At 26.9% G+C, this 21,850-nt stretch overlaps 1 protein-coding gene and 1 long non-coding RNA gene across 2 annotated transcripts in view; one reads left to right on the top strand and one right to left on the bottom strand.

Moving 5' to 3' along the window:
* The window catches only part of LOC107444278 (uncharacterized), a 684,996-nt gene that overhangs the window by 475,301 nt on the left and 187,845 nt on the right, over positions 1-21,850 (bottom strand). The window lies entirely within an intron of this gene.
* LOC147811064 (uncharacterized) overlaps positions 21,591-21,850 on the top strand; it is a 124,481-nt gene continuing 124,221 nt past the window's right edge. The window contains exon 1 of the long non-coding RNA XR_015433140.1: positions 21,591-21,724. This is a non-coding gene — a long non-coding RNA (uncharacterized LOC147811064). The remainder of the gene's footprint in view (positions 21,725-21,850) is intronic.

Below are 21,850 nucleotides of genomic sequence, written 5' to 3'. Positions count from 1 at the left end.
TTTGCGTTAATACTGTAATAAATATAAGAAGAAAATTTATATAAATAATTATCTTTTAAACTTTTAAGCAGTAAATATTTATGAAAGAAATGCTCTTACTTTTTACAAAATAAATATTCGTCTTATGTTTGAATGAAATTATTTTATGTGATATTTAGAAAATAAAGGCTATTCATTTAAACATTTCTTTTAAATATTTTAAGGAAAATTAATTTTCCCCCTATTTCATATCGAAACAAATATTCTTTGTTTTTTATACGATGCAATAAAGAAGAAGAGTAGATTTTCAAGCTGAACAAATATCCTAATAATCTTCACAGATGATATATACAGAAATAAAAATAAATATTTATAGCATTTAATTAATGAAATAAAAAAATATTGCATCATCACGCGTATTATTTGAATTTTTATTTTAAATAAAAACTCATATTAAACTCGATTTTAATCTCTTCACCCTTTCTTGCAATGTAGACACATAATTAAAATGTATTTTGTTTAAATATTTTTATTAATGTATACAGATATAGTTACCAGTTGTTTTCAAATGTTTGTTAGTTCTTATTGCTGCAGAGGAAAATTTTTTTAATGCTTAATCGTTACAGAAATATTTTTAAGCTCTATTTGTTTCCGAAACAATTTCATTAGCTTCAAAAAAATAAGGTAGAAAAAGTCAACATGTTTTAAACACTCTAGACGGGAACCTATTATCAACACTCGAATATTAAGAAAAAGAATATTTGTAGGAAGAAACGCAAACATTTCCAACGTATAAAAATTAAAAAGAAAATGAAAGTGAACAAGAAAATCGAGGAATCCATTGCGTTTCTAGATTCAGGCCCTTACCTGGTTTCAGAGCAACAAAATGAGCTGGTGTAGCAGGGGTTGGAAAGCAAGGTGTAAATGCCCCATCCAGTATCAATACTGGTGTAATCGTTAAGTGACTCAAATTTAATTTTGTTAACAGTTTAGAAAACGATTTTAAAAACTAGAAAAGGCAGGATATTAGCAATTAAGTAGCAAACGAAGGAGAAAAACAGTGTAGTCACGGGAATTGTGACTTGACCGTTATCCTCTCCTGTAGTATCTTCGGAATAATTTTAACTTCGATAACTCTAAAATACTTACCACCCCTGCCACATTAGCTCATCTTGATGCTCTGCAAACTTGTTTTATTTAAACGTGGATATCGATTCAGATGTTAGTGACACTAATTACCCTGATTACTTATTATGTATCTTACCCTGAGTTGCCTCTTTCAGCCCCTGTTATTTAACCCGTTGGCGCTGATGGGAACCGGTGTCTCTTTCATTTATATATTTTCTTCTGACACTCTACTTAGAAGTAAAAATATGTTTTGATAATATTTATTAAAGAAAACAATCTGAAATCTACTAAAAATATCTGTTAGATTCTCGAAATTGCATTTGTTCTAAAATAAGAACCCAAAAAAAGACGTTTTTTTTTTGTTTGGTTTTTCAAATTCATGTTAGAAAATTAAACAATAATTGATTGTGTCAATTTACGTAATTTCAATGACGAATTACTGTTTCCCATCAATCTAAATATCTGCAATTAAGTGCAAATTTGAAAAATAAGTGATTGGATTAATTTTAATGCTAAAAGAGGGGGAACTGGTTTCCGATATTGTAATACCCTACCAAAAATTATTAAAATGCTCAGTTATTTTGATATAAATAATACGAAATGATAAAAAAAATGTCTAAAAAGAATGTAAAATTTGTTTAAGGTATCTGACTGGTGCAAAAAAAAATATTTTAGGCAAAACCTTCAAAACTGAATTTCTTATAAATTTAGAATTCCTGTACTTAGCTTTCTAAAAATACTTTACTTTGGTTTGTACTCAAACTATTTACAAATTATAGCAGTTTTTGTGCAAAGTGATAACAGTGGGTAGACTAATGATTTCAAGTCTCTGAATGCTTTTTTAGCTCGAAATCAAATTTTTTCACATTTTGCACCACCTTAAATACGATATGTCATGTTGTTTCCTTCAAAATAATTGTCTACAGTTTTTAATGAGAGTTCATAATCATAGCACACATGTTTTGAACTACTGACTAAGAGAAAAATTAGAATTTCATTTTCATGCATGTTTTTTTGACAAATACAAGAGCGGAAATGTGTGAAAAATTGATATTTTAACGACATTGATGCCTAACACTGTGGTATATGCACTTGCTTTTAGGATTAGCTTAGAAACTTTTTATTAACGTAAAACTGTAACTGAATTATTAATTTATTAACTTACATATTTGAACTATTAATTTTTAAATAATAATGATTCTTTATTATCAGTGAAAGAGTTCTTTATTTAAGTACATAGCCTCGTTCAAATATTGAAGTACCAGTTCAGATTCAATCTAATTCTTAACATAAATTCAATATATATTATTCATTATTAAAATTTGATGATTCCCTATTAGCTGAAAAAGGAATATATTCAATATATTCCTCAATATTGAAGTATATATTCAAATATTGAAGTATATATTACACTTCAGATATTCAATCTAATTCTGAACATTAATTCAATATATATTAATCATTATTAAAATTTGATGATTCCCTATTAACTGGAAAAGGAATATATTCCACCTCAATCTCTTTGATTATATAATGCAAATCAAATTTTAAATTTTATGATACCTTTAATTCTAAATGTATTCGTTAAGGCATAATAATCATTCTTTATTAACAGAAAAGCAAATTCCATGTTTAAGTACATACAAATATTGAAGAATAAAATAAAATTCAGATATTCAATCTAATGCTTAACATAAATTCATTATATAATATTCATTATATAAGATTTGAGGATTCTCCATTCACTAGAAAATGAATATGTTACAACTCAATTTCTTTGATTATATAATGCAAATCAAATTTTAAATTTTATGATACCTTTAAATCTAAATATATTTGTTAAGGCATAATACTCAGTCTTTATTAACAGAAAAACAAATAAACTTCAGCCCGAATCATCAAGATGTAAAGAAAATTTAAACATTCCTAAGCTCAATTTTATTTTACATGCATTATTGGATATAGAGTATTATTCTCCATTAACTGAAAAACGGAAGCAGATCAAATATTCAAGTATATGCCTAACACGTCTTCAAGAATTGTGCCCCATTACTAGTTTTAGCACTGATATATTTATTTTACGCTACATTTTAACATTTATAAAATACTTCCATTTCCTACTTAACATTTCTTTCGAGAAAGTATTCGTATGACACTTGTTATGAGTTTGTAACGTGTCACTTTGCATAATATTGAAACAAGGCACTGAAATTCCATTTCGTCAAATCGTTAAAACATTTAAATCTGACGACCCGAGGGAAATAGGTATCACCTTCGTTTTATGGAATTTCACATGTTATTAGCGTTTCCTTTATAAATATCGCCAAATATTTATTTCATTTCCACTTATTAAGAACTGCTATCTAGTGAAATACTAGAATATTTTTCTTCGATACACTTTGTTTGAAATTATCTCGGCCCCTCAAGGAACTGATTGAAAAGATAGGGAGCACTTTTCTGGTGAATACTAATTTATTTCTTTTATGTTGGTTCTCAATTTGCATAAAGTTCCCCCATTTGTTTATTCTCTGGTGCGACTCAAAAATGTGAAAGAGGAAATTTTCCAGATACGTTCGCCAATTTGCATTTTGCAAAAGATCCTTTTCTGGAAAGTGGAAAACTGAAAAGAAACAGAGAAAGTGAATTATTCAAATCCTTAACTAATATTGATTTTTCGTTAATTGTCAGAGAGGAAACTTGATCTCAAGTGGCCACTTCAAATTTGCTAAGAACAATAAGTGGAGTGATTAAAAATTAGGAAAAAATAAATTCCTCTCCAATTGTTCGATAAATGTTCAAGAAATGATTGGGAGTTTTTTTCTTCTTCTTCAAAGGGATAAATGAGTTAAGGTGCGTAGCGACCTTTGTTTCTGATTGTTTTTAAAGAGAAAGAAAGAATATCTCAGGAAAAAAGCGATAAAATAATCAAAATTTTAATGTTTTTGTAATTTCATAGTTATGTTTTTTTTCATAAGTGGATACTTAAAGTCAAGTCGTTGACTTTTCAACACTTTTTTGACAGGGTAATAATTTAATACAAATATTGATTAAAGTGGTTGAAAAAAGAGGCTTTTTAATTTTTATGAGAAATCCATAAAGGCTTTTCCGTGCGCAATTGATGTAAACACAAATTGGAAAAATGCAGATGAAATTTAAAGTGACTTAAATATTCTAAATAAATTTGCTACGCACACGAGCAAAAAAAGATTCTGTTGAAATTACCTTTCTGCATGATAATAATATTTCTCACAAGAAAAAACAACATAATTCTGATTAAATAAATGAAGTATACGGTATTTAAACCATTCAATTGGTAATTTTTCCATACATATGGTAACGGTTTATTGAAAATTCGGGTTTTCAAAATGATAGTTCTGTTACCAAATTTGTATAGTACCACACATTTTGTGAAAAAAAAACTGAAAAGTAAACTTAATCGAAAAACAGTTTTTTATGCCATGCACTGAGGTATCTTGATAAAACTACCAAATTGTTCCACATTATCAAATTTTATCGCATATCATAAAATAATATTTTATAGTTAATTTGTTCCAAATTCATTAGCAAAGCGATTTGTTAAAATTTAATAAACTGCTTAGTGTTTAAATAGAGTCAGAAATATTTAAAATATGACCATTTTCTGGTAGTTTTTATCATACCTTTTTTCTTGGTGCAGCTGAAATATTTGCTGAGTTCAATGCTTGCTCAGATTCAAAAGTATGATTAAGTAATCTTTATTGAGAAGAAAATAAAAATTCAATAATATTTTAAATGGCAATATAGAAACCAAATATTATACTCAGCTATAAGTTAATAAACAACCATTATCCTTATAGAGAGAACCTGTTTGCATCTAACTGCACGCCAAAAGAATGCCAAGCTCCCAGCAGCGTGAACGAATATAAACATCGCCAACTCTTGAAACGACGTTACACACCCTTCTTTTTGCTTACTTTCTTAAATCGTGTGAAATGTAGAAAACAAAACACATTGAATGATAAATTATATCTAAAAATTGTAACAAATATAAGCTTTTACGTTCACATTTAAAGAAACTGAATAAAGAATAATACTTTCTCTTGTAAATAGTTTTCTTCTACAGCGTAACATAAGTAAAAATACTTTATCTCGCATTTATTTTGTTAAGGACATGTCTGTATAAGACGCATCATTATTTGTGGTCCAATGAAATCAAATGTTCTTGCAACGTTATATAGTTGTTTCTTTTTCAAGAACGAATGCTCTCCTTATTTATCAAAATATATCGCCGAGTCTAGGATTCCAGTAAGACATCGAAACTGTAACCTTTTTTTTTTTAATAATTCTATGATTTGTATCTGAAAAGATTGCATGAATTAAATTTCTATCTGACATGATTAACTTTTAAAATCTTTAATAGTGCTTTGAAAGCATATTTTTATAATTTATTAAGGAGATAAAATAGAACTATATGCGGTCGCGGCTGATTATTTAAATCATTAGTCTTTTCTTAACTTGTAGTAAAATTTTATAACATAGTAGAACTATTTTTCTGAAGTTTTTTAATTCAAATTGAAAATAAGAAAATACTACTTTATTGTCATCAGGCTGCGGTTTTTACAAAGTTTAAAATGAAAGAGAGTGTTTCTTGGAAGTATATCCTCAAAATTAAGTAAACGAATATTATAAGCTTATGATTATATTTGTAAAACTGTGTATGTAAAAGAACAATAAAATGAGCATATTTAATGGATCAAAATTAATGGAAAAATGAAGGATTTTGAAGAAAATATTACATCCTTTCACAAGATTTGTTCGAAAACCTAAACATAACAGCTGTCAAAGGAGTCAACTGCTATTAAATGTACACAAAAGGAAGGAATGTATTATGAAAAACGAAACCACATTTTTACAATGTCTAATACTACAGAATAACATTTATCATCTACGCTGTCATTAAGGAAAGATATAACCTTGATCTAAATTTGACTAAAAATAACTTGTGTAAGATATTTGGTGAAATTTTTTAATGTTTCCTATTGTTATACTACAATTGTTTAAAAGTAAAATTGATCCATTTTTTTTATTTTTCGGATTGTACCACTTACCCAATAACATAAAACCTTATATTGAGAGTTTTCATCAATTTTTCTACCCCTTTGTTGAATCAATACGTTATCCGTGAGGTTATTAGTTTTAAATTCTACTGCAGAAGTGCAGTACAGTGCAGAAGTACTGTAAAAGTAAAGCAAAAAAAGCAACAAAAAAAAAAGACTCAATGGGAAGTGATTAACAAATAAGCGTAGAAACTTATAGTTTAACACATTGTATAATTTTCTACTTCGAAGTTCTTTTAAAAGCTTCTTTTCATTTCCTATGCTCAAAAAAGTATGGCTGCTTAAAAATCGGTAGAAATATTTGCCCGGAACTATCGTGAATAATAATGACAATAGCAATTAAAGTTTTCAGTCGGTTAATAGTGTCGGAATAATGTTTTTATTTTCACAACTGATATATACAAGAATACTAATTTTTAATTAGCCATCATTAGTATCTAATAATCGGATTGAATATGAATAGTATGAACGGTAAATAATTAACTGAATAGAGTTGATTAGTGTTTAATAGGATTGATATAATTTTTCTGCAGGGAATCGCAATTCCTGTAAGGAATAATTGATTACATTAAACTTATTGTATATTTAAATTAAATAAATAATCTCAGGAAGTTAAAGTGGTAAGAATTTACTTTATTAAGAACTTTTACTTGAAAAAAAAAACAAATTTTAAATAACAATTGATGTTTTTCAAGTGAAAATTGGCCCCCATTTTTAAGACAAGCCAGATGATTGTTAAAAGAAACGAAAGTGATTTGAATAACTTTATTACTTTACTTTTTATGTCTCAAATAATTTTTCCTTCTTCTCATTCATGTTTGGTAACCTTGAAAATTGGTTTATATACTAAATTTTTTTATATTCTAAAAAGAAAAAGAAATCTGGTTTAGTTCGCAATTCAAGTTAGTAAACTAAATATAATTTTGCAATAAAAAATATATATATTTTTTAAATGAAAAAAAAATAGGAATTTCAATTTGTCATTGTTTAACAAATTTATTAAAGGTTTGTGTTGTATTTTTTTTGTATTACATAATTTTTTTTTATATGTTAATGAACTGAAATAAACAGTTAAAGTACTATAACAATCAAAATCTAAAAGAACTGCGGAACTTAATTTGAAAAATGTTCATTTTATACTTGTTTATATAATTTGTTCAAACTTCTTTGCTTTCATTTATCAGTCTTAAATTTCATATTGATAAAAGAAAAAAATTATATCCGTCGATAGCAAAAAATTTCTTCTTCAGCATTCGTCAATTTTTTCTTCATGTTCGTGTTATGCCCCTGTAAATGTTTTTCTATTATAACAGTAACTAATACCAATCGTTATAAAATCCATACCAAAATTTCAATGAAAACAAAATTTTTAAGAAAACGTCTAAATATTTTATATTTGATCATTTCTTTCAGCTCTGTCATTTTCTTGTCAAAATAAAAATATATTGATAAGTAAAAGAATTCGTTAACGGGCTCTTTTTCAAAAACACAGACAGAATAAAGACATTAATTCAAGATAAAAAGAAAAGATACAATAATAAAAAAAAAATTTAAGAGTGACGGTAAATAAATTGAGTTATTTGGAGCAGAAATGCCTATGCTGGTTTACTTACATTTTGAATAATTTAAGAAAATGTATTTGTTGGAAACTTTGAAAGGTAACTGTTTCGGAAAAAAAGGAAACGTTGGTGTATATTCCTAAATATAGTAAAATACATATTTATAATGCATTAATATTCCTTCAAGATATTTACTATAGCATAGTTTACAATTAAAAGTATTTTCTGCAACATATTTTTAACAAGTTTGTTAAGCTTACTAAACTACACTGGAAAAGAAAAGATTTTTAAGAACTACCAATAGTAGCGATTTTGTTAAAATCCCCAATAAATTGTGATTTTATAACTTGAAAAAAAAATTGTACATGCGGTAAAATTGGGTCATCTTTTCAAGATACCTTAGAGTTGACATAAAAACAATTTATTAGCTTAAATTACTTTTTTCTGTTTTGTAGTTCCTACTAAATATGTGGTAATAAGAAATAAAATTTTGAAAATCTGAATTTCCAATTACATTAAACCGTGAGCATTAAATTATGGTATGAAGTACCGGCACGATGTTACCTTCCGTAATTTCTGTAAAAAAATCTTCCGATGTTATCCGATGCATGTTATCTTCCGTAAAACTCATTTTACTCTAAAATCAAATTTTACCCAAAAATATTATATCGAAATTTTTGCAGTAAAATTAATTAATGTGATTCAGTGATTCCACGGTAATTATTACTGCAAAAATTAAGGTAGGGGAGAGTCGGGAAGCCCCGCCCAGCGGGTACCCCCTGCCACAGTCAATTTCATATGTATAGAATACTTTTTCAAATCAATGGGCCATCGGACATTAATTGTTATATTAAAAAAACATTATTATCAAAGTTTCAAATATTTATGCAGCTGTTAACATGGTAAACAATAGTTTTGAAACTATGTTGAATACTGTAGACATGAAATTAAGAAAAATTGGGTGAATGTTTCGATTAAACTTCATTTTAATACTGAAAAAATAATTTTTTCTATACATACAGCTTTAAAGTATGTAGTTTTAAGTTTAATTTGCACAAAGAAAGAGGTTTATATGTGAAAATTTGTTCGAGTAATTACAAATTTACAAAAAAAAAATTGGATTTCGGGTAGCCCCGCTCACATGAATGTCGGGTATCACCGCCCAATTTTATTTCGTCGATAAATGTACGGTAGCAAAGATTATTATTTTATTGCTTCAAATCTGAATGTTATATGCATTTTTAACAACAAATATTGTTGTTATTAAAGGATTATTAATATTAAATGATAGAATTCACTAAAAGTATAAAAATATGTAATAAATAAAATAATTTTGTGATAAAAATGATAAATGAGGTTTATCTATTGTCAATACATTGGTCACTTTCATTTACACCTGAAGAAACAGTCAAAAAACATAATTTTTGTAACTGGGCGGGGCTACCCGACACATTTTGAAAAGAGCTAAAAAACATGTTTTTTTAAATTTCTATTTAAGTTAAACTATTCTTTTTTTGGTTTATTCTTTTTGTATTATTTAATTAGATGGTAAAACAATAGAAACATGCAAAAATATTGATTATTACTCAATATTATACAGAAATATAAGCAATACTCCTTAAGTGGGCGGGGCTACCCGACTCTCCCCTGTATCAAAAAATTTTTTCCGTATAATGAAAATCAGTAAAATGGATTTTACGGCGCACATGAGTGGAACAACTATGAAATGAATGGTTGTATACTGTATATTTTAGTTTTATTAGCCAGAATTATGGTTTATTATACGAGAAATGTTATTGCTATACAATACATTAATTTAAAAGTTTTTTTTCTCTTTGTACTATTCAAAACTATTCTTTCTACAATGTTATTGACCAGATTAAGAAAGTAATAAAAAATAGAAAAAACTTCTATTTAAAACGGAAACAAACCAAAATTAATAATGAGAAAATAGTGTTTTTAAACTCTTTCATATTATATAAAGGTAATACAAGCATAATAAAACCGAAAAAAATTTCAGATCGTTCTTCGGAGCAAACGAAGATGGAGAAAATAATGATATTTTTTTCAGATTAAAGACAAGAAATTGAGGACGCAATTTTTTCAAGAGGCACCTTAAGTGTTTTTGGTGATGATGGAATTTGGAAATGTGGATTAGTTTTATTAACAATATTTAATAATATTTTAAAAATATTTATAATATTTATTTATTTATAATATAATTATTTTTTCTTTTTAAGTATACTTGGAAAACACAATTTTTAAGTGGTCGCAAGTTCTATTGACGATAAATCCCATTTGGTGATAAAATTTGTTTGTAGTTGTTCATTTTAGTGATTTTTTTTTCTAACTGAAGGAGAAGTTGTTGGTGCTTTTTGTGCCATTCTGCACAGTTATTTATTTAGATTAAATTTTCTCCAGTTAATTTTAAAATCGTTTGAATTTTGATTGAAAATTTCTTTTTGAAAGAAGATCGCTAATCTAAATTTCGGATGCAGTGATAAAAAGAAATAAATTGAAATTTGTATTGCCCTTTAGCACAAAGCAAAGAAAATTGAACTTGCTTCGTTTTTTTTTGTTGTTGTTTATTGCTTCATGTTACTCGTCCCCTCTTTTAAATGAAAACTGTCACTGTAACTTATTCATCTTACTTTTCAAAAAAGATTGTAGATCTCAGTAGAAGAACACAGCAAGGAAAAAAAATTTCCGAAAATTAAGATGTGATTAATTATAATATTTAATATAATAATATAATTAATCACTTCTTAACTTATATTTTCTATTCTAGACACTTCAAAGGTTCATGTCTATAAACTACAAAGGTTATAAAAGAAATCATTATTATTTTTCTTCCATAAATCAATACTGCATCCCAACCACTATATTAAAATTATTTGAAACTACTAAAATATAAGAAAAAATACTATTAAAATTTAGGGATGGTAAATTTATAATACAGTAGAAAAAATCTCAGAGAAAAAAATCCCTAGAAGAAATTTGTTTCGTTGAACTCAAGTGGAAGAAATGAAATAATTCTGTAAAAAATAGAATATTAAATCTATTTTTTAAACAATTTATAATGAAATTTTTTCTCTAATTAAGTATAGTATTAATTTTCAAGGTATTAATTTCATATCATAATTCCACTTTTATTATGACATAAGTTGAAAAATAAAATTAACAACTTAAAAAAAGAATGGATGTTCAAAGCAATTTTATAAAATAATAAGAAAAAATTATTAAACAATCAATTTTTAGACAAAAAATATTGATCAAAAGTTAGCTTAAATATTAATTCTTCATAATTTCTTTCAAAAATGTTATGTTCAATTTTGAATTTTTTTTTCTTCTCACCTTTTTAACCCGTTTTGCATTTTATATTTCGAATGTAGAAATATTTTTTTTTAAACTGATTATACAGCACACTAAAATATCCAAATATCAATGTACTTATATGTATGAGAATAATGTAAATATCATTTCCCATAAGCACGGAACTAAAATAAATAATATAAAAACAGTCATTTGCGTAAAAAATAACCTTTCAAATAACTTATGACTTTTTTTATGGATATTCATAATTATTTGCTTACTTTTAAAATATTCCTGCCATACTTATCTAAACTCTAGAGTTGATCATTTTATTCAATTTCTTGCAGTTCTCGCTTCTTTCGGGTAATTTTTTTCGGTAACTTACAGTGTTCTAAAAGAAATTCTAATCCTGATAAAATTCATGCAAAATCATTTGAGTCATGTAAAAAAACAAGTAAAAAGTTTATAATTTTAACATTGAACAGCTTTCTACGGTATTTATCCAGTTAAAATTAGTAGAAATACATATTTATTTCCACGACACTGTATTTTAGTAAAACTATATTCATATTCTTATAATAATCGAATACTTTTTTTGTGCTAATAATAAAATGCACCTTTACTTCTTATGAAGTACTGAAATAAATGAATTAGATTGAAACTAATCGAAAATATTTTTCTATCAATTTTCAATCAAATAACTATTTTCATTTAAGGTAAACAATGCAAAATTCAGTTCTAAAATTTTAATTAAACCCTAGCTTTTCCACTTTATAATTACATTTGGTTTAATTTACTTCCTTATTTCACCAAATTAAAAACAGACGTATGAGGTTCATTTTAGTTGTTTCAAGTGATGGGTTTCAATTAATAAAGCTTTTGAAAATATAATTTAAAAAATATAGTACGTAATTCAGAAAAGTGCGGAAACTTCAGCATAATGATAATCAAATATACAAATGAAACTAAACCTTTAACTAGGCAGAATAGGAGTAAAGATGAATCAGGCTTAATAAATTATTCATAAATGACAGCGAACTGCAGTTAGAACAGAATTTGAATTAGCTCAGAATTGCAATGTACAATATAATCTCTAGATATATCACTTTCTTAGATTAGAGTAAAAGCCATGTTTCTCCAATTTCTCAAACCAACTTGTTATAGCACAGTATCCACTTAAACTCTCAACTTAAACATCAATTTAATAACTAGTAATAACTAATATCATCAACCTAATAAGTGGTAGTAACTAATAACATCAACTTAATATCTAGTAGTAACTTATAACATCAACTTAAAAACAAGTAATAACTAGTAACATCAATTTAAGAACTAGTAATCACTAATAACATCAACTTAGTCACTAATAATAACTAACAACATCAACTTAATTGCTAGTGATTACTATTAGCATCATTTTAATATCTAGTAATAAATAATATCAACTTAAAGTCACATAATAACGAGTAACATCAGCTTAATAACTGGTAATAACTAATAACAGTAACATAATAACTCGCAATAACTAATAACATCAACTTAATAACTAAAAACGTCAATTAAATAACTAGTCTAGTAACAACAATAAAAAGTTAAGAAATTGTAATGTCATTCAGTTGTTTTTTCCATTTAAATTCGACTAGCAAGTTTTCCAAGCAAATATAAAATTTACTAAACAAAAACATTACAAATATTTCTTGTTTTCGCTTGGCAGCGTACCGATATTTTTCTATGTACAATTCTCAAACATTTTGGTTTTATTTTTTAAGGTCTTCCTGAAAAATCAGTCTGATGTTTAACATCAGAGTACAATATTTAAACTGTCTAAAATCAAAACTCAATAAATTAGAACCCAACTAATTACATAAAGCAAAACAACGAGAATAAAATACGCATGAAGGTGAAAAAATGGACTTATTATGCTTTCGAGTCTATCAGCATGAACATTTTTCAGTGCAATACAAAATGACAGTAGAAAATTAAAATTGCTTCATTATTTGTGTTTGGCTCTCATTGATTTGCTTTATTTATAGACAGAGAAAAAAAATAAGGTCAAAACTTTCAGAATAGGGTGAAATGTACCGTGTTTGTGGCTTTATTGGAAGAACTAAAATCTCGCAAATTCTTACCTAAGTGCTTTTGTGATGATTACAGCAAAATTAACTATAAAATTTGGTTTAATAATATGTGATAAAAGTTGGTAATTTTATCATGATACCTTAGAGCATGGTATAAAAACCATTTATTTTTTAAAAATTACTTTTCAACTTGTTTTTTTTAAGTAACATACATATTTTATTTTACTGATGAATTCCTATGATCGCACGATGCAAAAGCATTTACAAAAGATTCGTAAACATTTTTATTTTATCGAGGAAATGCATAAATTCAAATATTTTTTATATATTTCTGCAATATCGCAAAAACAATTTAAAATTAATTTTAATGAAATATTTCAAAAATGATAATATTAACATTCAAGCTATTTTTACAAGACTATTTTAGGGAAACGCATTTAAACATATTTAAGTACATATATAAAAGTTTAACTGCGACGTTTTTCACTGTACGGAAAAAAACACTAATGCTAAGAATAAAATATATTTAAAAATATTATTAATGACTCTTAACTATAATTAAGCAATTATTAACTTTAAAATATTTTATAAACCATGAAACTATAAGAAATAGCTCTAATAGTTTATATTAATTATTAATATAAGTTTTGTGCAAACTGGTATTTTATTTTCAAATAAATCTTGTTTATTGAACTTATTTGTGATAACAATCTTTTTTTTGTTAATGTTCTTCTACAAGAGCGTTAACCTGCTCTGCAATCTTTTTTTTTAAGATTAATGACTTTTTCTTAACATTAATATATTTTTTCTGCTACATTCAGTTCTCCCTTGCTTTCTTTTTGATTTGCTTAAAAAAAACAACAACAACTTATATACTACAATGAATGTGGTAATATATTATTTAATACATAATAATAACTCTTTTACCTTTTTTTGTATTTTATTATGGAAATGTAATTCAATTTGAAACTAACAAAAATTTAAATTAGATTACGAAAAGATGAAAAAATAATTTTTCTCGAAAGGTTAAAATTACTTCAGTATTATTACATGCTTTGCTGTCAAAAACAATTTAAGAGAGTTTGTTCTTAATACTTCTCGCCTCTAAGTAAAACGTAGAGAGGAAGAAGAAAAACTAAATTTGCATTAAATAAATTTATGGCATACATTTAAATGAAATGTTTTGCTTGTTATATTTTTGATAAATATGGATTATTTAAGAACAAAAAATCGAATTTTAGCTGAGAAATATGAGTAAAATTATTCTTTTTGTATATGCAATTTTACAGCTATGAAGAACACAAATACATTTTCTGAGATTTGATTGATAAGTGACATATGAAATTTTTGTTTAACTTGGTGAATTGGAAAAATATGTTAGCTAAAAAAACATACCATGATAAAGAAAAATGACGTTCTACGTAATTTAAAACTTGTTTAGTGAAGTATCACCACCTGCAATTCCAGAAAATTACTGTATATTTTAATCAAGCGATTGCCATTTAGACGCATTTAATTCTTATAATAATTTATATTACTTTTCCTGAAATTAAATTTAAGTTTTTCTAATTCTCTCTCTCTCTCTATATATATATATATATAATATTATATATATCTATATATATATATATATACATATATATATATATATATATATATATATAATATTATATATATCTATATATATATATATACATATATATATATATATATATATATATATATATATATATATATATATATATATATATATATATATATATATATATATATATATATATATATATATATATATATATATATATATTTATACAACGAATTTAAATGAGAGTGACTAAATACATTGCATAGATTATCTAAAAATGACCTATGATAAAATGTGGAAGTTACCAAAAATCGCCTTTCCAATTTCAGATTGCAATATTTGGAGTTAAAAATTCGTTAATAATGTTCGGGAAGTAGTATTTTAGTGGAAAATAAATTTTTATTGTTTATATGAATAATTGGAGCTATGTCTTGTGTAATTATCAGAGTAATGTTATATATGATATTCTAACTCCAGTCAACTCTCTTCAAAACTCCAACTCAGCTCTCTACAAAAATTTCGAAGATCTATTGACCGGATTTGTGAAACAGTAATGTAATTTAGTAGTAATAAAGTTTTTTATTCCAATTTTTTTTTATTTGGTTATACAATTTGAATGAAAACTACTTTCATACATTAATTTACAGCAACTAAATGCAATAAATATTAAGAACTACTTCTCAATCGTATTAATAAAATTCATTACGCAAAAAGTTATCGTTATATTTTTTTTCCACAAGATTTGCGAGTTTAAACCAAATTTTAAACACACTTAAATTTATAAAGCTAATAATTTCAGAAAGAAGCCCAACGTTTTAATAAATGAGTGATTTAGTAAGTGATTAAATATGTTATAGATTTATTGAATGAGTTGGAGTCATTGAATGAGTAACTGGGAAATTTTATGAATAATCTTTCGGGTGGCTATAAGAATGAACTGATTAACTACGTGAATGTAGTATCGAGTAAATAATTGCAGTATTTGATTCATTGGGTAGACAATTAACTGATTGAGAATTTGATAGATTGATTAAATGATACGTTCAGTTAGTGACAGACTCATTAAATAATTGTTGAAGCGATTATTTGATTGTACGAACAAGATTTTCTGTCAACAACCTAATCTAACAAGATATTTCTCCTCAAATTCTGAACAAATCATACGTTCTTAACAAACACAGACATTCACCAAGACCCGTTTGCAAGAGCATATGATTTAGAATTTTCTATTGGTTATAAATATTGGAATAAAAATAATTTCTTTATTCCTGTCAGCATAGTATAGCAACTAATCTAGGAGTCAGCCCTAACATGCTAAAATGATCCACAAATGCACATGTTAAGAAACTTACGAGTAAGATACGCGAACCATATCTTGTTTTTTAGGAATATCGAGGTAATAATAAATTCCTTTTTCCAATCTGCATTGATCACCAACTGCTGAGCCAATTGAGGAGTTAGCAAAAACATGCTAAAATGATCCACTAATGCACATGTTAAGAGGCTCAGGAGTAAGACACTTCCACTGCTTAGGAATATCAAGGTAAAAATAAATTCCTCACTCCGGTCAGCATCAGTTCGGATAATCGAAGAGATAACCAAACATGTTAAAATGATCCACTTATACACATGTTCAGAATCTCAGGGTTTAGATATTGGTTAGACATATTGATGATAATACTAAAATCCACACTCTTGTAAGACTAGAATAGAAATTGACCATATTTTATTCCTTAGGAATATCGGGATAATAATAAATTCCTTTTTCCAATATGCATTGATCAGTAACTGCTGAGCCAATCGAGGAGTTAACCAAAACATGCTAAAATAATACACTAACGCACAAGGTACTTCTACAGTTTAGGAATATCAATGTAAAAATAAATTCCTCATTCCGGTCAGCATTTGTTCGGATAATCGAAGAGATAACCAAACATGTTAAAATGATCCACCGATACACATTTTCAGAATCTCAGGGTTTAGATATTGGCTAGACATATTGATGATAATACTAAAATTCATACTCTTGTCAAGGCTAGAAAAGAAATTGGCCAAATAAGCGAGAAGAAAAAGTTCATGATTTAGTATGTCTACCGGTTATGCCTTCCGGGAAGTTAATAAAATCCTTTAATTCAGTCATTTTCGAATAAGGACTGTTAAACCATTAGAGGAATTGAATTGATAAAACTAAGAGATATAGTCTGGAATGATCTACTAATAAAAGAAAGTGATTGCCTTGAGACTAAACTGGAAAGTTTTCCATTGTATTTGGATCAAAGAAAATGAATATATCGTTAAATATAGAGACAGTAATCAATAAGTTACTTCCATCTAATGTAAATTGTTTGCAAAAGTTTAATCAACTAACTGATATAATTTCCCCCCTTTCAATATTGCGATATATAAGCCATTAAAATGTCTTACATTTATTCATTACAATACAAAACAAATGAAATAAAACAAAAATACGACCACCGAAGCCGACGTCTTCAGGGGGTACCGGCCCCGGTAGCCATTAAAAACAAAACCATTTCTATTTGAGGGAGAAGCAAAAGCTTAAAATATCTCCCTCAGTACCCCGATGGTTTTGTATAGAGGTCCAGGAAAAACAAGATACATTCAAAAGAATAAACAAATTACGAAAAGAAAATCAATAAAAATCATCAGAAAATTAAAAACTCACATTCACAGGTCAAGAATCAACTTCAAAAGCGGAGGAAAAGAAAACACTAAAAACTGAAAAACAACGCCCCCTATAATAATGCGCAGTAAAAGTTTAAAAATGATATGAAAAGGTCAGGAGAAGGAGATACGTAGATAAATTAATAGAATACATTTATTCATGCGTGATTAAAACTACACCTCTTTTTTAAAGAGAGAAAATAAAAACAAAAATTATGCTTTTTAAGCAAATTATTTTTTGACATTATAGGATATGAAATGTTATATTTCGTGAATAATATTGAAAAGAATATAATATTGTAGATACTTATACGGTAACACTTATATTGTAAACATTACTATATATTGTATTATAAATAATTATATTATGTATTATAAATAACTGACTCACTGTAATGAGATAGTACATTATTCATTCAAAAGCGTTGTTTTACATCATAAAAGATCTTAAGATATTGATAATAGAGACATAAACTGCAATATTGATGTAAAACATGCACGGATGATTACATAATTCCAACTCTTACATACTTTTACAAATCCTTCCTTCAACGAAAAAATGGAATGAAGTGACAATATTAGATGAACACAGATTTTGAAAAGGAAACACGTGACAAAGATATGCTCGTAACTAAAACTCTCAGCACACGCATACTTCTGAGATTGTATTCAAAAGAAGAATTGCTATTTTATGGTGTAAAAGTAAGGCAAATTATTTTTGTCCCACTCAATGTAACGAAAACTTTTTTGTACCTTTGTTTTCCGCATCATTTAATTCATTTATAAGATACATAATCTGTGCATCCCTTATATGAATGATAAAAATGATACAATAAATTTCCTGCTTTAATATAACAAGTGCGGCTTTTAGATTGCACTTATTACATTAAATATATTTGATTTTATATATGTCATTATAGTTATTCGAAATTTCTTTGTGTCAAATGGCTAAATAGAAGCTTTTTGTAAATTCTTTTTTTTTTATTTGTTGAAAAATGTGGGAAAACAAATGTTTATTCCCATCCTTATCTAAACTTTACTCCGCTGAAAAGAACTGCGGAAATTCTCTTTAGTTTTCGTTACAATTTCGCTTATTTGCACTGAGTATTGACATTTATTCAACGATGTTATCTAAACAAAGTTTTATCCGGATGCAATTAAAAGTCTTAAATTCACTTTCAAAGATTTAAACAGCAATGATTTAAATTATTCTACCAGAAATAGCAAATTATCAGTTGCCTAGAAGAATTTGCTAAGTTATATTCTTTTGAATGATTTCTCTAAGTATTTTCCGTTTTGTTTGATAACAAATAAATTAAATGGAGTTAAAATTTCAAACTAATATCACTAATCAAACTTTTAAATTATATTATTTTACAGTATAATAAGTAAGTGTTTGCGATATTAAAAGTAGTTTAGATTCATTCATTTGAGATTTCATAATGATTTAGTTATATTTATAGATTTTTTGAAATTGCAATTTATTCCTGTTTTCAATGTTAATTCATACTTTAATCTCAAAAATATTTTTTTCGTCCCCTTTTTTGCTGTTTCAATTATTTTTTTCCTCTAAGTTAATATATTTCTATTTAATTATTTCTATTTTTCACCAACGATGATGTTTTCTAATGGTAAGGAATTTAGCACCCGGAATCGAAATATTCATCGATTGATAGTTCTTCATAACCTGTGTTGTTATGTAGTTAGTACTAACTATTCAATTAAACCACCAAGTTTAACAAGAAATAACTAAATAAAATTATGAAAGAAACATTTGTATAAAATTAATCTTGAAATAGCGTTTTAAAGGAGTATGAAAATTTGTATACCCTAAGTTATACTAAAAACAAAATTAAAAGAAATGAAAGGTGTGTATTAATCACCGGCATTTCTGTATAAATTTTAAATATTTGACGAAAATCATTTCTAAAATATAGGTGTTGTTGTGTAACTACCACTACTATTATTAAACATAAATTCACTACTATATAACGCGTGTTAACTCGATTCTAAGTATCTTGTCTTACCATTAGATAGATGAAGGTCGGCATTATTGATAACTACAAGCTCAACATTGATGACCCGGACGTGATATGAATTCGCCTACCTCGGCAGTTAAGCCTTCTTCGATCTATGGTCCGCATTAAACAGTTAATCTGTATTTGTCCCTGTGACATTGTCCTTCCCACGCTTTTGCTTCTTTGTCTCATTTAGGCGCAACGGGATATTGCACTCACTCGACTGCTAATAGCAACACAGGAGAGACGGCACACACAACCGTGAACTTAATGCAGCTCTCACGACAAACGTTCAAGACTCATTGAACTTAATACAAATCTTCCGGTCATTCACAAATATGGTTACTAGTGGTATCCGTTCATCGAATTCTATCCCTGATAAAGTTCTAGTGGAGTAGTATTGTGGCGTAACTACCACTACTATTATTAAACATAAATTCACTAGTATATACGACGCGTAAACTCGATTCTATCTTGAGGAGCCTTTAAATAGATGAATGTCGATAACTACTAGCCCGACAGGCAATATTTAACTCAGTAAAATATCGAACATCTGTTTGAAGACCGGATGAAAAAGTTAGAATGTGAAAATGTTTATAAGTCCAGTAGTAAAACAGTTTTAAAATATTTTCAATCTATTTATCTGTTCTATTTCAATATCCATTCAAGCCAATCTATTTCAATCTACTTAATGCGTATCTAACATCCAAGTATATTATGCACAACTAGAAGTTATTATTAACAGTTCTGAAAAAAAGGTGGAGATTAAAGGTAGTTTCATTTCCAACTAAAATGAAGGGTACAGGTACCTCAAGAAAATTGAAAATCAGATGAGTTGTAAGCAATGTATTGCATCACTGTTTTTTAAACTTTTTATCACATGCAACCCAATTTTCAATCATGATTCTTGCCATAGTCTCTCTTATTTGCATTGAAATCAGGCCGTAATCATACTTTTAATTTGCATTATATTGAATTGAATTGAATTGAATTGAATTGTATTGTATTGTATTGTATTGTATTGCATTGCATTCTATTGTATTGTATTGTATTGTATTATATTGTATTGTATTTTATTGTATTGTGTAGTGTTGTGTTGTATTGCGTGTTGTATTGTAGTGTACTGTATTGTAGTATAGTGTAGTGTAGTGTAGCGTAGTGTATTGTAGTGTAATGTATTGCATTGCATCGCACTGTATTGTAGTGTAGTGTGCTGTACTGTACTGGACTGTACAGTACTGTACTCCAGTTTATTGTATTGTATTGTTATGCTGAGACTTTACTATAACCTTGATTGCAAACGTTAATTATTTTATACTGAAATGCATTGCAATAAACGTTAGCATAAAGAAATTTCTTCTTTAATTTACACCCGATGTGCATTTATAAACATCTGAAAGTCATAGCACGTAATGCATAGATCAAATTTACTCATCAATGTTCAAAATAAATTAATGCATATATCAAGTAATTGAATCTGCAATAATAGTGCCAGTGCGTTGTCAAAGTGTCAGAATGTATTTTATTGTTTTTTTCAGTAAATTAAATAAAATTTTAAGTAACATTTTTCTATAAACATTTTTCTCAAATATTTTATCTCGTTTTTATATTTTGTCCCCTACTTATTAAAAGTGGCATTTGTTACATAAAGTAACTCCCATTTTTTGTCATTAATTAATATTTTGTTCCCCACTCAGTTTTACCACGCCCTCTAGGAGATGTTCCAAAGAGGTCGAGTCTCTCTGTGCTACATAATATAATATGTAACTAATGTCTAAGTACTTAACTTAAAACTTATGTATATTTAATGAATAACTGGAAATTATGACTAATACAATTTTGAAAAAAAATATTCAGCTTAAAATTAACGTTATACGTGAGTGTATAGGTTCCCCAAACAAAATTGGTTACTTTATAAGGAGAAAGCAGTAAGTGTAATTACAACTAAGAATAGAATGAACCAAAACATGATCTTTCAACCTAATATTTCCAACACCTATAAAGAGATCATTACAGCAAAGGTTAAAATTTATCATTACAATACATCATGATTCGTTTAAAATTCTTCTCTGTTTACAAATCTAAATCATCAAGACCTTAATAATGTTTAAAAGTCTTAAAAATGTTAAAATATTTATAGTTTTGGTTTCCTATAGGAAGAAGAGTTATGGAAATAATCGATTGAGTCAGTAATTGACTCTTGATACATCACCTAAATCTCATCCAGATAACAGCAAGTGTGAAACAGAGATTCTATGGGTGAATGAATTCGTTCTTCTCTTAATTTGTAAGTTTGTCTCTAAATAATATCGTGCTGTAACTAAAATGACTCTGTATAGTTTTTTCTGTGTATTGGTGATTATGACAGTACAAAGTACCGAAATTACTGAGTTTTAAATTCCAGCTACTTTAT

This window comes from Parasteatoda tepidariorum, chromosome 4 (assembly GCF_982258835.1).
Source record: "Parasteatoda tepidariorum strain Cologne lab strain chromosome 4, Ptep-v5.0, whole genome shotgun sequence".
Classification (NCBI taxonomy): Eukaryota; Metazoa; Arthropoda; class Arachnida; order Araneae; family Theridiidae; genus Parasteatoda; species Parasteatoda tepidariorum.
This window is presented reverse-complemented; position numbering and strand designations above follow the sequence as displayed.